This window comes from Cebus imitator, unplaced genomic scaffold, assembly GCF_001604975.1.
Source record: "Cebus imitator isolate Cc_AM_T3 unplaced genomic scaffold, Cebus_imitator-1.0 Scaffold918, whole genome shotgun sequence".
Taxonomy (NCBI): domain Eukaryota; kingdom Metazoa; phylum Chordata; class Mammalia; order Primates; family Cebidae; genus Cebus; species Cebus imitator.
This window is the reverse complement of record NW_016108233.1, coordinates 103900-117949: the sequence shown is the minus strand read 5'-3', so window position 1 is coordinate 117949 and position 14050 is coordinate 103900. Positions and strand designations below refer to the sequence as shown.

Here is a 14050-nt window from a genome sequence, read left to right as displayed (position 1 = left end):
CCTCCATGTTGGTCAGGCTGGTCTCAAACTCCTGACCTCAGGTGATTCGCCCACCTCAGCCTCCCAAAGTTCGGGGATTACAGGAGTGAGCCACCATGCCCAGCCTTAAACTTTAAATTGATCACCGTAATAGCTATTCTTCCTCTTTGAATGATTCTGGACTTAGGATATCACCAAAGTTTCTGAAAAGAAGAATCTATTATATCATCTTAAAAAAGGAATTATTATTGACAAAATTGATAAACTGTTAACAGACTAGAGGCCAGGGAGAAGTGCTTTTTGATATTTGAAGTCTTGAAGTTTTTTCTAGGCAGATTTGTACATAAGACATCAAACCTTGAAGGTAAGCTGTTTCTGTCTTAATTGCTCTGTTTCTTTGGGTATTCTAAGACATAAGTATATGTCAATCTTTACTCACATATACGGGTACGTATTCTTTATTCAGAGCCTCCTTTAAGGGCAAATTGCCACCTAAATGGACAGCTCCGCGCGCGCGCGTGCGTGTGCGTGCGTGTGTGTGTGTGTGTGTGTTTGAGACAGAGTCTAGCTCTGTCACTCAGGCTGCAGTGTAGTGGCGCCATCTTGGCTCACTGCAACCTCCGCCTCCTGGTTTCAAGCAATTCTCTGCCCTAGCCTTCCAAGTAGCTGGGATTACAGGCGCCCGCCACCATATCAGGGTAATTTCTTTTCTTTTCTTTCTTTCTTTCTTTTTTTTTTTTTGTTCTTTTAGTAGAGACAGTGTTTCACCGTCTTGGCCAGGCTGGTCTTCAACTCCTGACCTCAGGTGATCCTCCCACCTCGGCCTCCTAAAGTGCTGGGATTACAGGCGTGAGCCACTGCGCGCGGCCTTGTGTGCTCTTAACGTAAGCCTTGTGTTGCCTTAAACTAGCTATGTGGTTCTTTCTTCTTCATGTCCAGGTGTTAAATCCTGACATTGAGCACTGAATAAACTTTATTTCTTGAGATGGAATCTCGCTCTGTCGCCAGGCTGGAGTGCAACGGCGCGATCTTGGCTCACTGCAACTTCCGTCTCCCGGGTGCAAGTGATTCTCTTGCCTCAGCCTCCGGAGCAGCTGGGACTACAGGCGCGCGCCACCACGCCTAGCTAATTTTTTGTATTTTTAGTAGAGATGGGGTTTCATCATGTTGGCCGGGATGGTCTCGATCTCTTGACCTCCTGATCCGCCTACCTCGGCCTCCCAAAGTGCTGGAGTTACAGGCGTGAGCTACCGCGCCCGGCATTTTTGTACTGTTAGTGGAGACCGGGTTTCACCATGTTGGCCAGGCTCGTTTCAAACTCCTGACCTCAGGTAATCAGCCCGCCTCCGCCTCCCAAAATACTGGGATTACAGGTGTGAGCCACTGCCCCCGAGCTGGCGCTGAATAAACTTTAATGAATTGATTGAATATTCCTCAAAAGGTGAGATGTATGGCATGACGATGACGGAAAATGTCGGGAATGAGAAATAGTCTCAGGAGGCATTTCCATCTGGTATCCAACCGGGGAACTTTAGGCGTGTGAGTCGAACTTGTTAACTGCACTACAGAAAACGACGTCTAAACATTGTTATTCAGCCGACTCAGCGGAAGTTTTCTGGAGTCCACTGTTCTTGTTATCCTCTATAGTACCTTCTTCTCTTTGTTAAGGCTGTTTAATGCTAAGGCTGTGTCCACAATTCCACACAAGCGACACATCAAACTTAGGAATGTCCAACAGTCACAGATTGTTTTAAGTTCTCTGAGCCTTGTTCACACACGAAAAAAATCTGAACCATGATCACACATGAAAAAAATCTCAAGAATCTTGCCACTATTCAGGACTGATATTTACATCTTGTCACAATTGCGGAGCCAATCATTTTAATTTAGTAGAGACAGGGTTTCACCATGCTGGCCAGGCTAGTCTCCAACTCCTGAACCCAAGTGATCCGCCTGCCTCAGCCTCCCTAAGATTTTTTAAATCTTTGGTTTCAGCCATTTTAATATAATGTGAGCAGTTATAGTTTTCTTTTGTTGGCATTTGTTGATGGAATTAAATTTTTGAGTTGATGACAAATTTGTCCATTGACCAGTACATGTTAATAAATGTTTTAGAAAACCAACAAACCAAAACTCTTCGCTTGATGACATCTACGTTCCAAGAATTAACGATTAGTCACCAACCTCTCCAATTTCTCTCATCACATTCAGATTAAAATATATGGTCCCTTCTTTTGGAGACACCTCCCTTCTTCCCTGTTTAAGCCCGTTTTTCCCCTTTAGGCTAATCTCATTCCGAGCACTGCTTCAAATCCCTGGATTTCCTCCCCCAAGATTATGACCACTCCTAATGCAAAAGTCCCTTTCTTCGTCTAAGACCTCCGAGGGTGGGGGAAACCTGCTTTCTTTCCCCCGCCCCCGTTTTTTTTCTTTGAAGAATGTCTCTCAGAACCTGCTTTCTAACCCTCTTATCTATCAAGTCTCAGATCTGGGGTCGTTTCCTCTAGGATGTCTTCCTTGATGGGCACTGGGACGGAGTTTCGCCTAGACTGGAGTGCAATGGGGGCGATCTCGGCTCACCACAACCTTCGCCTCCCGGGTTCAAGCGATTCTCTTGCTTCAGCATCCCAAGTAGCACGTCCGGCTATTTTTTTTTTTTTTTTTTTTTGGTAGTTTTAGTAGAAATGGGGTTTCTCGGTGTTGGTCAGGCCGGTCTCGAACTCCGACCTCAGGTGATCCGCCCTCCTCGGCCTCCCAAAGTGCTCACATTACAGACATGACCCACTGCTGCCAGCGTCCAGTTTTTTGGTCTATTGTGAACAGGCTGCTCTAAACACTCTGGACAATATAGTAGATATCTTTGGTTAATGCATTTTTGCTTGTATCTGTCATCGGTACGTGATATTGACGTTCAATAAATGGGGAAAGTGAGGGGAAAGACAAATACTACAACTGGAAATTTTTCTACAAAGAAAAGAAAAATGCAAAATTTCTTAGAGCATCAGGGAAGATATACTTCTATATTTGAAAGGAGGGCTCCCATGAGTAGGGGTTTCCGTAGTGTAGTGGTTATCACGTTCGCCTAACACGCGAAAGGTCCCCGGTTCAAAACCGGGCGGAAACACGTGGAGGTGTCCTGATTTTTTGTTGCTATTTAGTTTCTATTCCCTCTTACAGACAAACCCGTTTGCGGTACCGGACTTTAAAAATACACAATTCTGAGTTTGAGTTGTGGTCGAACAGTCTGAAATGAGATTTCGGATTCCACTGGCACTGAATCCTGTGTTACCCCACCACCTCTCGCCCCAGTAAGTTTCTGGTCCCTTTCCTTCCTCTTCTGGGCTTCAGAACCCCAGGAGGTGTCAATCCCAGGAGACTCCCGGCCCAGGACGCTGCCTACGCCTCTCAGGTGAGACTGGCTTCCTTGGAATCCTGAGAACTTAATTTGAGGGTTTTCCGCAATTCGAAATTCCTCAGCTGCCACCGCTGAGTGTCAATTAACAGATAGCAGACGTCTCCGGCAATTACTAGCAGTAGTGCTATCAGTACTGTTAGTGCCGCACAGTGTTTCTAAAACGCATCAAGTGTGGACGAGGAGGAAGAGTTGTGAGGAGAGATGGGTAAAGAAGATATTCCCGGACGGCCTTGGTGGCTCACGCCTGTAATCCCAGCACTTTGGGAGGCCGAGGTGGGTGGACCACGAGGTCAGGAGTTCAAGACCAGCCTGGCCAAGATAGTGAAACCCGTCTCTGTTAAAAATACTAGCCGGGCGTGGTGGCAGTTGCCTATAATCCCAGCTACTGGGAAGCCTGAGGCAGGGCATTCCTTGAACTCGGGAGGCGGAGATTGCAGTGAGCCAAGATCGCAGCACTGCACTCCAGCCTGGGCGACAGAGAGAGACATTGTCTAAAAATAAATAAATAAATAAATAAATAAAGACAATCTGTATTGGACTACTAGACTCTTGGATTTTCGCTACTGCCTTTCCCCCCAACGTTTCAACCACCCGAGAAGATCCTCTGGGACTCCATTCTCAGCGGGGCTTAACCTTAGACATTTCACTTCCAGTGTGTTCCTCCCAGTGGGAATTGGGAGCGCGACTTTGTGCTCCGTGGATGGATTCCCGGCCTTGCTCCCTGCCAGGAGCCTTCCCTACAAACGCGACCTTCTCCCAGGACTCAGCACGGAGCGTTCAGCTAGGTTTGAAGTGAGTTCCCAGCAGGAGGAAACAGTTCTGAGTGAAGGGAGGGAACCGGACCATTTCTGGAATCAGCTTAGTGTTTACGCCGCTTGCCAGATTTCTCGGAAATAAGAAAGAAAAAGGAAAGGGTTAAAAGTTTAGCAACTTTATGTTTCGTGGTCTATTTTGGTAAGAAAATCGCGAACTTCAGGACAGTTTTTCTTCTGGGATAGACATACAGTAGGAGGGCATTTCCATTTTCCTAACCTACATTCAGAGAGATTATTTCCTCATTTTCCCTCCTAGTGTAAAACTCAGTTAACACCCTTGCCCTGCAACAAGTGACTACCCGAGAGTGGATCGCCATCCCCTACCCCTAGTGCACTAAGAGAACTCTTATGATCCTTCTGATACATGGATTCTTTCAAACTTATTGGAGGAAAATTTAACTGTCTTTCTTAGAAGTTAACTCACACCAGATCTGATTCTGGTTATTTCCTGAAACGAAGTTTCACTCTTGTTGCCCATGCTGGGGTGCAAGGGCACATTCTCGGCTCATTGCATCCTCAGTCTCTCGGGTTCAAGCGATTCTCCTGCCTCAGCCTCCCAAGTAGCTGGGATTACACGCATGTGCCACCACGCCCGACTAATTTTGTATATTTAGTAGAGACTGGGTTTCTCCATGTTAGTCAGGCTGGTTTCGAACTCTTGACCTCAGGTGATCCACCGCGCCACTGCATGCCAGCCTGGGCGACAGAGTGAGACTCTGTCTCAAAGAAAAAGAAAATATTGGTTGTCTTACATCTAATCAAAATGGCAAAGACAAGACAGATGCCACACGGAGATTAAGAGGAATGCGATTTCACTTTTAGATTAATGGTATGACAGCTTTCTTAAAGCATTCTCACCTGAGGTCGGGAGTTCAAGACCATCCTGGCCGACATGGTGAAACCCCGTGTTTGTATATGTGTGTGTATATATATATATATATATATATATATACGCCTGTAATCCCAGCACTTTGGGAGGTTGAGGTGGGTGGATCACCTGAGTTCAGGAGTTCAAGACCAGCCTGGCCAACATGGTGAAACCCCATCTTAAAAAAAAAAAAAACCCTTACGAAACTTTGTCTCCTTATAAGCACGTCCTCATTTTCCACAAGTTTGCCTACTTTGAACAGCTTTGCAAGTAAAGTTCCTAGTTTCTAAGTTTCAATGTCAAATGTGATTCTTAAAAACGTGTACTTTCCTGAATTCTTGACTCCTTGGTAAATCTTAGTGTCCTTATCTGCTACTTTGAGTTATAATACCATTTTACAATAAATTTATCCAAAGTGAGTGGGTACTTGTTTTTTCCTTTTGGACAAGAGGGGAAAACTATCACTAATGCCTCCAGAAATGTATAACAAAGCACTTAATTTTTTTGCAATATGGAAATTTAAAATAATAAAGATTGCTCATTACTGATCCACATACATCATTAGTGCCCAATGTAGGTATATAAAAAATGAAATTCAGGTAATAGCAGCTGATTGGCCTGAAAAATAAGTAACAGAAAGCTCAAAAGTACGCACACGCAGCAAAAAGAAGGTAGAAACAGCAACTGTGTTTGAAGGAAACACAGTGCTTTGAAGGAAAGACATTCATCTTAGCGCATATATAATGTTTCCAAGATGAAAATTGCTCATTATTTTCAATAATGACACTTTATGCGAATGTCTGTTATGCAAACAAATCACAAAAGAAAACATGCATTCCTGGAATTCGTGTGGTTTGGGGTTTTAATTCCTACCTCAATAAAGAAGCAATGATCTTTTTCTGCCCCCAGTAATACAATACTGCATAGTTATGAAATTAGTAATATTTAGGGCAATCATACGGGCACGGGCCAGTGGCGCAATGGATAACGCGTCTGACTACGGATCAGAAGATTCTAGGTTCGACTCCTGGCTGGCTCGATGGTGCTCACCCTTTTCCTTCTTGAAAGCCATATTGACAATCTTGTAAATGTACTTTTCCAGAGTGGGGCTGTCATTTGAATGTGGAAGAGACAAGCGTCAAAGGAGCCAAATCTACAAGATTTTATTTCTACTTTTCGTCTTTTTCTTTTTTTTTTTTTTTTTCTTTGAGGCGGAGTTTCACTCATGTTACCCAGGCTGGAGTGCAATGGCGCGATCTCGGCTCACCGCAACCTCCGCCTCCTGGGTTCAGGCAATTCTCCTGCCTCAGCCTCCTGAGTAGCTGGGATTACAGGCACGCACCACCATGCCCAGCTAATTTTTTGTATTTTTAGTAGAGACGGGGTTTCACCATGTTGACCAGGATGGTCTCGATTTCTTGACCTCGTGATCTACCCGCCTCGGCCTCCCAAAGTGCTGGGATTACAGGCTTGAGCCACCGCGCCTGGCTTTTTCGTCTTTTTCAACGTGAGAAAGGAGCTGGTTGAAAAAGACTATTACAAAGATGGCTTTAAAATCGAAGAAGCTTAAAAAAATTTTTTTTTTTTCCCACGTGAATCTTCTTCATTAGAATTTTTTTCCTCACTCCTGGCGTCTCTGAGGCGCACACAGCTCTTTCCCTGGGCATGACTACTGTCAAAAAGAAAGGGACTATCTAAAGAAACGTTGAATCAATAAAGGCAGGGCTGTGGGGATGCGGGATGCAAGCTACCCTTTTCCTCAGTTGGGCTCCTACACAGAGCTCAACCCTGAAGTCGACCGACCCAACTCAGCCTCAACATCGCCCCTCTACCCCAACTCCCATCTCCCACCCCCGCCACTGGCCGCTTCCCCTCCTCCCAGGTCCCCACCACTTTTCCTCAGCCCTGCCATCCTGGAGAAATAGGAGACAGGAGAATGGCCGGGGGGGTGGGGGGGGAGAGACAGACACAGAGAGACAGAGAGACAGAGACAGTGAGAGACAGACAGGCACCCCAGAGGAAGAGGGTGGAAGCTTTGGGGCGGTGTCTGAGCAGACTGACCTCCTTTCTCAGCGACGAGGAAGATGGTGGAGGAGAGAGAGGCTGGGAGGCAGCCGCAGTCCAGCGGAGAAACATTCCTCAAACTAAACCAAAAGATCATCTTACTGTGTGGCTCGACATTTGAATATACAGCTTGGATCTTCGCTCTGCTTGTCAGGTGAGTTTACGGTTGTCAGCGGCGCGGTCCGGGGCGCTGAGGGTGAACGAACGAAACCACAGACCTGGTAGTCCAGGTGTGCTGGGCTGCGGACAGGTGTACGGAGAACGGGCAGTTCCTAAAACACCGCATTCACTTCCATGCTCTTTAAGCTGAAGGGGAGAAATTTTCCGTGAAAGCCAGTGGCAGCCTCACGTGGAGTAGGTGTTTCTTTGCCTTGGAAACTGCCTGGGATCAGAAAAAAAGAATGAAGCACAGTCGTTACGGGGAACAAAACCTTTCATCTTTCTGCTGTTAGTACCACACTCTCACCAAATCACTGGCCGCACTGAGCCTGCTTCCCTTTCCCTGCTGAAACGCGTTTAAAGCGTCAACATAATATTGCCTCCTTTTGAACGTCGAGTATGAAAAAAGTATATATTGCCTGCTAATATTTCACTGAAAACTAAGCAGGCAAATGTCCTATCTCCCCTTAACTCCCCATTCCCTTAAACACACCCACCTAGCTGCCACACCACTCCTACCCGATTTTCTTCAGTGCATCCTTCCTAGTGTTTGTATCCTTCGTTGTTGCTGTTGTTTGTTTTGAGACGGAGTTTCACTCTTGTTGCCCAGGCTGGAGTGCAGTGGCGCGATCTCAGCCGACCGCTACCTCCGCGTCCTGGGTTCAAGCGATTCTCCTGCCTCAGCCTGCGGAGTAGCTGGGATTGCAGGCGCCCGCCTGGCTAGTTTTGTATTTTCAGTAGAGACGGGGTTTCTCCATGTTGGTTAGGCTGGTCTCTAACTCCTGACCCCAGGCGATCCGCCCGCCTCGGCCTCCCAAAGTGTTGGGATTACAGGCGTGAGCCACCGCACCCGGCCGTATTTGTTTGTTGTTGTTGTTGTTTGTTTATTTTGAGACAGAGTCTTGCTCTGTTGCCCAGGCTAGAGTGCAGTGGCATGATCTCGGCTCACTGCAACCTCCGCCGATTCAACCGCTTCTTCTGCCTCCCCTTCAAGAGTAGCTGGGATTACAGGCACGTGCCACCAGACCCGGTTAATTTTTGAATTTTTAGTAGATGCTGGGTTTCACCATGCTGGTCAGGCTGGTTTCCAACTTCTGACTTCAGATGATCCTCACACCTCCCAAAGTGCTGGGATTACAGGCTTTCGCCACCGTGCCCGGCCTGTTCTTTTTATTTTTTACAATAAAGGGAAACAAAAGTGAACAGCTTCTTGCTTTATTTTTGGATTCAGAGCAGCAGTGAATAATAAAACGATCACCTCTTTAGGAAGGAGATGACCTGGCCGTCTCATCTAGTGGCCCGTACGGGGATCGAACCCGCGACCTTGGCGTTATTAGCACCACGCTCTAACCAACTGAGCTAACCGGCCACACGGCAATAACCTTCTTTTAAAGGAAAACATATACAAATTCATTGACACTTGTTTTTCTAAATAGAACTTCTCTTTTCCTTCTTATCCCCTTCAAAAGAGACATTTATGAGTATTCTCACCGATTTTAACAAGGAAGTCCAAACTATTTTAACTCTGATCCAGACTAGAAAATCCACCAAGAAATTTTTGACAGAGGATGTGGAATAGGATTTTCAACGGTGAGTGAAGAGAATCTCCTCTTTTTATTTAATTTTTGTTGTTCTTAGACAACTATATATATTTGAACGTCACCGCTCCTTGAGAGCAGGGCTAACGCGAAGGCAGTATGAGAGTCAGCAGCCTTCCCTTTTTAGAGGCACGTCAGTGTACTGGATCGCAAGTTGCAAACTTCTCTTTAGTGACTTGTAACTTAAGGACCTATTGTCTTCAAGTTGGTTCAAGCCAACGCCGCCGAAAGGAAGGCGAATTGGGTTGAGGGAAGGAGCCGCGCCTTCTCAGTGCCTCTGGAGTCACAAACATAAGCATTGATGTCATCGGCGAAGATATCCAGGGGTGGCAACTGAGGTAGCCCAACAGTACCAGAATCACATAGTAAATCTGCTACGTTTTTTGAGGGTGGTAGAAAAGGACTACAGAGGTTCGTAGAAGGGCAAGATTGTCGTGGCACCCCGCTAAGTATTAAGTCTCATTTAACAGCACTTGCTGTGTGTCTCTCTAGGGAACTGAAGGATTTCGGCCCGGGTTGAAGAGGCCAGAATAGGTTAGATGTGCTCTGTCATCCTCGGTCAGGCTAGTGGTTGTATCACCTGGAGACAAGCTGAAGACATCTCAGCGTTAGGAACTGTCTCTCTACATAAGCCTGGGGTTTCCTTTGTGTTTTGGGAACTTTCAAGTTCACTGACACCTAAAAAACTTTTAACGAATATATTAACAGTTAAATGAATCAGCAAGTAACGATTTTGTTGATTCTAAAACTGACGCTGGCGCGAGGAACAAGTGTTGGAATTCTAGTGTTACTCTCCAGATATTCCATCACGGACGGAGTCTCTCCGTGTCGCCCAGGCTGGAGTGCAGCGGCGCCTTCTCGCCTCGCTGCGGCCTCCGCTCCCGGGACCGCCAGGCTCTTCCATGTTTTATTCTCCTCGTCTTCAAGAGCTCTTATCCCGGTTGTCAGGAACTGAGGATTCTACTTGCTAAAAAATCACACGAAAGCAAACTCTCTGATACAGTTCCTGTAGTCACACATCCTCCTCACCCGTCTCAGAGAATTTCATTCCGGCTTTTGAGACCTGCCTTGCACATTCCGACGGGTGTTTACGACCTCCGACGTTCACGTGGAAAGCCACAGCCAGGGAATGAAGTTGTTATGCATGACATCAACGCTGGAAGGATGGCCCTCTTTTCCTCCTTCGGACAAATGGGGCTAACCTAATGCTCCTGTCCTCTGTCCCGAGGCCTGTGGGCAGGCAGAGCTTTGCACGCTGTCCCGGCTCTGACAGCACAAGCCTGAGCACTCGCTCTTTCTTTTGTAACCAAAAGCAAATACTACTGGAGAAAATCTGCACCTGAGACTAGAGGAATCACATTTTTTGCTGGTAACACCTACGATTTAAACCTGTTCTCCTCACCCCACCCCCACCTTCAATTGTGTTTCCCCATACAGTCAAGGTCCCAAAACCGTATTAGTCTTTACCTTCCTTTAAATGAAATATTATGTGTTAACGTTACCAGCAGTAATTCCAGACAAAAGATTCAGTACAAGGTTTTCTGTTCTTCGTTAACTGTACACATGGTGTAAAATGATGATCAAATCTCCCTCGATCTTAGATCCTAACTATCCCTATATCCTCCTCAGAGACAACTGAATTTCTTACTTTATCTTCCCTAAAATAATCTATGCATAATCAAGCATGCCATTAATTTTTTCACCTCTATTATTGGCGATACACAGCAGAACATCTGCCTCAAGTGTCTTGTAAGATAATTTCTTTTCTTTTTTCTTTCTTTCTTTTTTTTTTTTTTTTTTTTTTTGAGACAGAGTCTTGCTCTGCCCAGGCTGGAGGGCAATAGCATGATCTCGGCTCACTTCAGCCTCCGCCTCCCGGGTTCAAGAGATTCTCCTGCCTCAGCCTTCCAAGTTCCTGGGATTACAGGTGCACACCACTAGGCCAGTCTAATTTCTGTATTTTTAGTAGAGACGGAGTTTCACCATGTTGCCGTGACCTCAGGTGATCCGCCCGCCTCAGCCTCCCAAAGTGCTCCCGGCCTTGTAAGATAATTTCAAAATATTTATGTTATATTCCAGTTTAGGTTATTTTAATTATGTAACACTGCCTCAGGAAAAATACTGAGTCAATACTAACAACATATTTTTTAAATCGAAGTCTGCCTCAGGAAAAACACTGAATCAATGCCTGTAAACCCAACTACTCAGTAGGCTGAGGTAGGAGAATTGCTTGAACCGGGAAGGCGGAGGTTGCAGTGAGCCGAGATTGTGCCACTGCACTCCAGCCTGGACGAAAGACCAAGGCTCTGTATCCAAAAAAATGTGCTTATGCCCTGATTCTTGCGTATTTAATAACATGTAAGTGCACACTGAATGAGGTAGTGAATAAACTTGCTTTCTTCTCCTCAAAGAATTACTGAAATCTGTGCAGGAGTACACGTTAATGGGCATGGAACTGCGTTTTGTGAAGTGACTTACAAGAGCCTTTTTCATGATAAGGGCAAATGCTTGCAACCGCTTGCTACATAAATGTCACTGTGTACTTACATATTAGTAGACGGTTTCGTTCGAGGCCAGTTCACAGTTAACACGGCCAGGTGTTAATTTAGCAAGGTCGACATGTACAAAAGAACCCAAAATACCTGCCGAAACCCGGGATTGAACCAGGGACCTTTAGATCTTCAGTCTAACGCTCTCCCAACTGAGCTATTTCGGCCACCTACAACATTACGTTTTTTATAAGTTCTTTTCAAATCGCCCTTCACGAATACCCTCCTAGTTTTCTTTCTGGGTGCCGCATTTCAGAGAAAGTAAAACAAATTTGGTTCTTTAGAATATTAATTGGAAGGGCATAGGGATTTGGTGATTCCAAACTTCCTGCTGAAATGGGATGCTTCCTAGAATTGAAGACACCACCATCTGGGATAATTTCTAATTTGGCACTCAAATCTTTTATTCTTTCAGTTCTATTCTAACAGAGTTCTATAAATTACATAAACTACATACGTCTTAAATGTACAGCTTGGTACATTCTACAAATTTATATTCCTGTTTGGAAACCAAAATCGGCTTTCTCATGCCCCTCCTCATTTTGCACGCCTCCAAAGTTAACCACTGTTCTGAATGCTTTCATCGCATGTAGCCATTAAAAACAAAACAAAACAAAACACTTTATATACATTGACTCAGATAGAATCTGCTTCTTTAAAAAATCTGAAAGAGCCTTTGAAAGCTCACATAAATGATGGAAGCATTCGTCTTTTTTTTTGGAGACAGAGCCTCGCTCTTGTTGTCCAGGCTGGAGTGTAATGGTGCGATCTCAGCTCACCACAACATCTGCCTCCTGGGTTCAAAGGATTCTCCTGCCTCAGCCTCCTGAGTGATATTGCACCACCACACTCCAGCCTGGGCTACAGAGTGAGACTGTGTCTCAAAAACAAACAAATAATATTGATACAGTATTGAGACTAGCTAAAGTTCATAGTTTACATTAAGGTTTACTCTTTGTATTATACAAACCTATGCATTTTGACCAACACATAACATCATGTATTCACCACTGCAGTATCATCCAGAATGGTCTGGCTGTTCTACAGACTACGTCTGTAGTCTCAGCCTGTGTTCCACCTATTTGTACCTCCGCTTCCCCAGCTCCTTGGCAACCACTGATCTTTCTTACTATCTCTACAACCTTTTCCTGAGAATACCAGTTGTAAGTTTACAGTATTTAGCCTTTTCAGGCTGTCTTCTTTCATTTAACAATATGCATGTAAAGTTCCTGTATGTCTTTTAATGACTTTATGGCTGACTTCTTTTTGACACTGAACGATATTTCATTGTATAGGTATACCACAGCTTGTTCACCTATTTATCTATTGAAGGACATCTCGGTTGCTTCCAAGTTTTGAAAAATTATGAATAAAGTTGTTACAAACACTCATGTGCAGGTTTTTTGTGGACTTAAGCTTTTTAATTATTTGGGTAAACATTAAGGAGTGCAATTGCTGAATTTTATGGTAAAAGTATGTTTAGCTTTTTAAGAAACTGCCAAATTGCCTTTCACACAGGTGGTGCCATTTTGCATTTCCACGAGCAGCAAATGAGAGTTGGTGTTGCCCCACACCCTCACCAGCACTTGGCATTGGCAGTGTTCTGGATTTTGGCCCTTTTAATAGGTATGTTGTGTTATTTCATTTTTTAAAATTTGAATTTCCCTGAACATGTACTATGGAGCATCTTTTCATATGCATATTAATCATCTGTATATCTTCTTTGGTGTAGCGACTGTTAAGGTCTTCGGCCGTTTTTTCACGGGGTTGTGTTCTTACTGATGAGTTTTAAGAACTCTTTGTGTGTTTTGAATAACAGTACTTTTTGCATATATTTTCTTCCAGTGTGTGGCTTGTTTTTCACTGTCTTGATGTTATGATGTTTTTGATCACTAGCACCTATTTTTGGCTCGCTCTTAGAAGAATTTCCGTCTCTCCACTTACATTGCTCATGTGTTCTTACATGCTGTCATCTTATTCTCAGCATCTTAATCACTCGTTTCAAATTCCTGGTCTGAGAATTCCAACATCCCTGTCATATCTGAGTCTGGTTCTGATGCTTCCTCTGTCTCTTTAAACTGTGTATTTTGCCTTTTATTGTGCATTGCTACTTTTTTCTTGATAGCAGGACTTGCTATACTGGGTAAAGTGAGCTGCTATGAGCAAGCCTTTAGTAATGTGGTGGCAAGGTGTGGGGGAGACAGCATTCTGCAGTCCCACAAGTAGGGCTCAGTCTGTTAGTGATCCTGTGTCTCTGGACTGTGAACTTTGAACACGCTTCCCAGGTTTGCCCCACTTTAGGTGGGACTGGATGTCTCGAGTGAGCTGGAGTTGGTTATTTCCCTTCCCACACATCTATCGGGCTCCTGATAAAACTCCAGCAGGTTAGGCTGAGGTTAAATAGTTTCTCCTGAGGGCAGACCTTGTTAAGAAGAACAAAATGAGGCCGGGCGCGGTGGCTCAAGCCTGTAATCCCAGCACTTTAGGAGGCCGAGGCGGGTGGATCACGAGGTCAAGAGATCGAGACCATCCTGGTCAACATGGTGAAACCCCGTCTCTACTAAAAATACAAAAAATTAGCTGGGCATGGTGGTGTGTGTCTG

General features: G+C 44.9%; 4 non-coding genes across 4 annotated transcripts; 2 read left to right on the top strand and 2 right to left on the bottom strand.

The window, feature by feature from the left end:
- The first annotated feature begins 3030 nt into the window (after positions 1 to 3030).
- On the top strand, positions 3031 to 3103 carry TRNAV-AAC. The gene has a single exon. It is a non-coding gene; the product is annotated as a tRNA-Val (tRNA).
- A 2940-nt stretch (positions 3104 to 6043) lies between these two features.
- On the top strand, positions 6044 to 6116 carry TRNAR-ACG. The gene has a single exon. It is a non-coding gene; the product is annotated as a tRNA-Arg (tRNA).
- A 2479-nt stretch (positions 6117 to 8595) lies between these two features.
- Positions 8596 to 8669, bottom strand: TRNAI-AAU. The gene has a single exon. It is a non-coding gene; the product is annotated as a tRNA-Ile (tRNA).
- A 2872-nt stretch (positions 8670 to 11541) lies between these two features.
- TRNAF-GAA lies at positions 11542 to 11614 on the bottom strand. Its single transcript has one exon. It is a non-coding gene; the product is annotated as a tRNA-Phe (tRNA).
- Positions 11615 to 14050: the final 2436 nt, after the last annotated feature.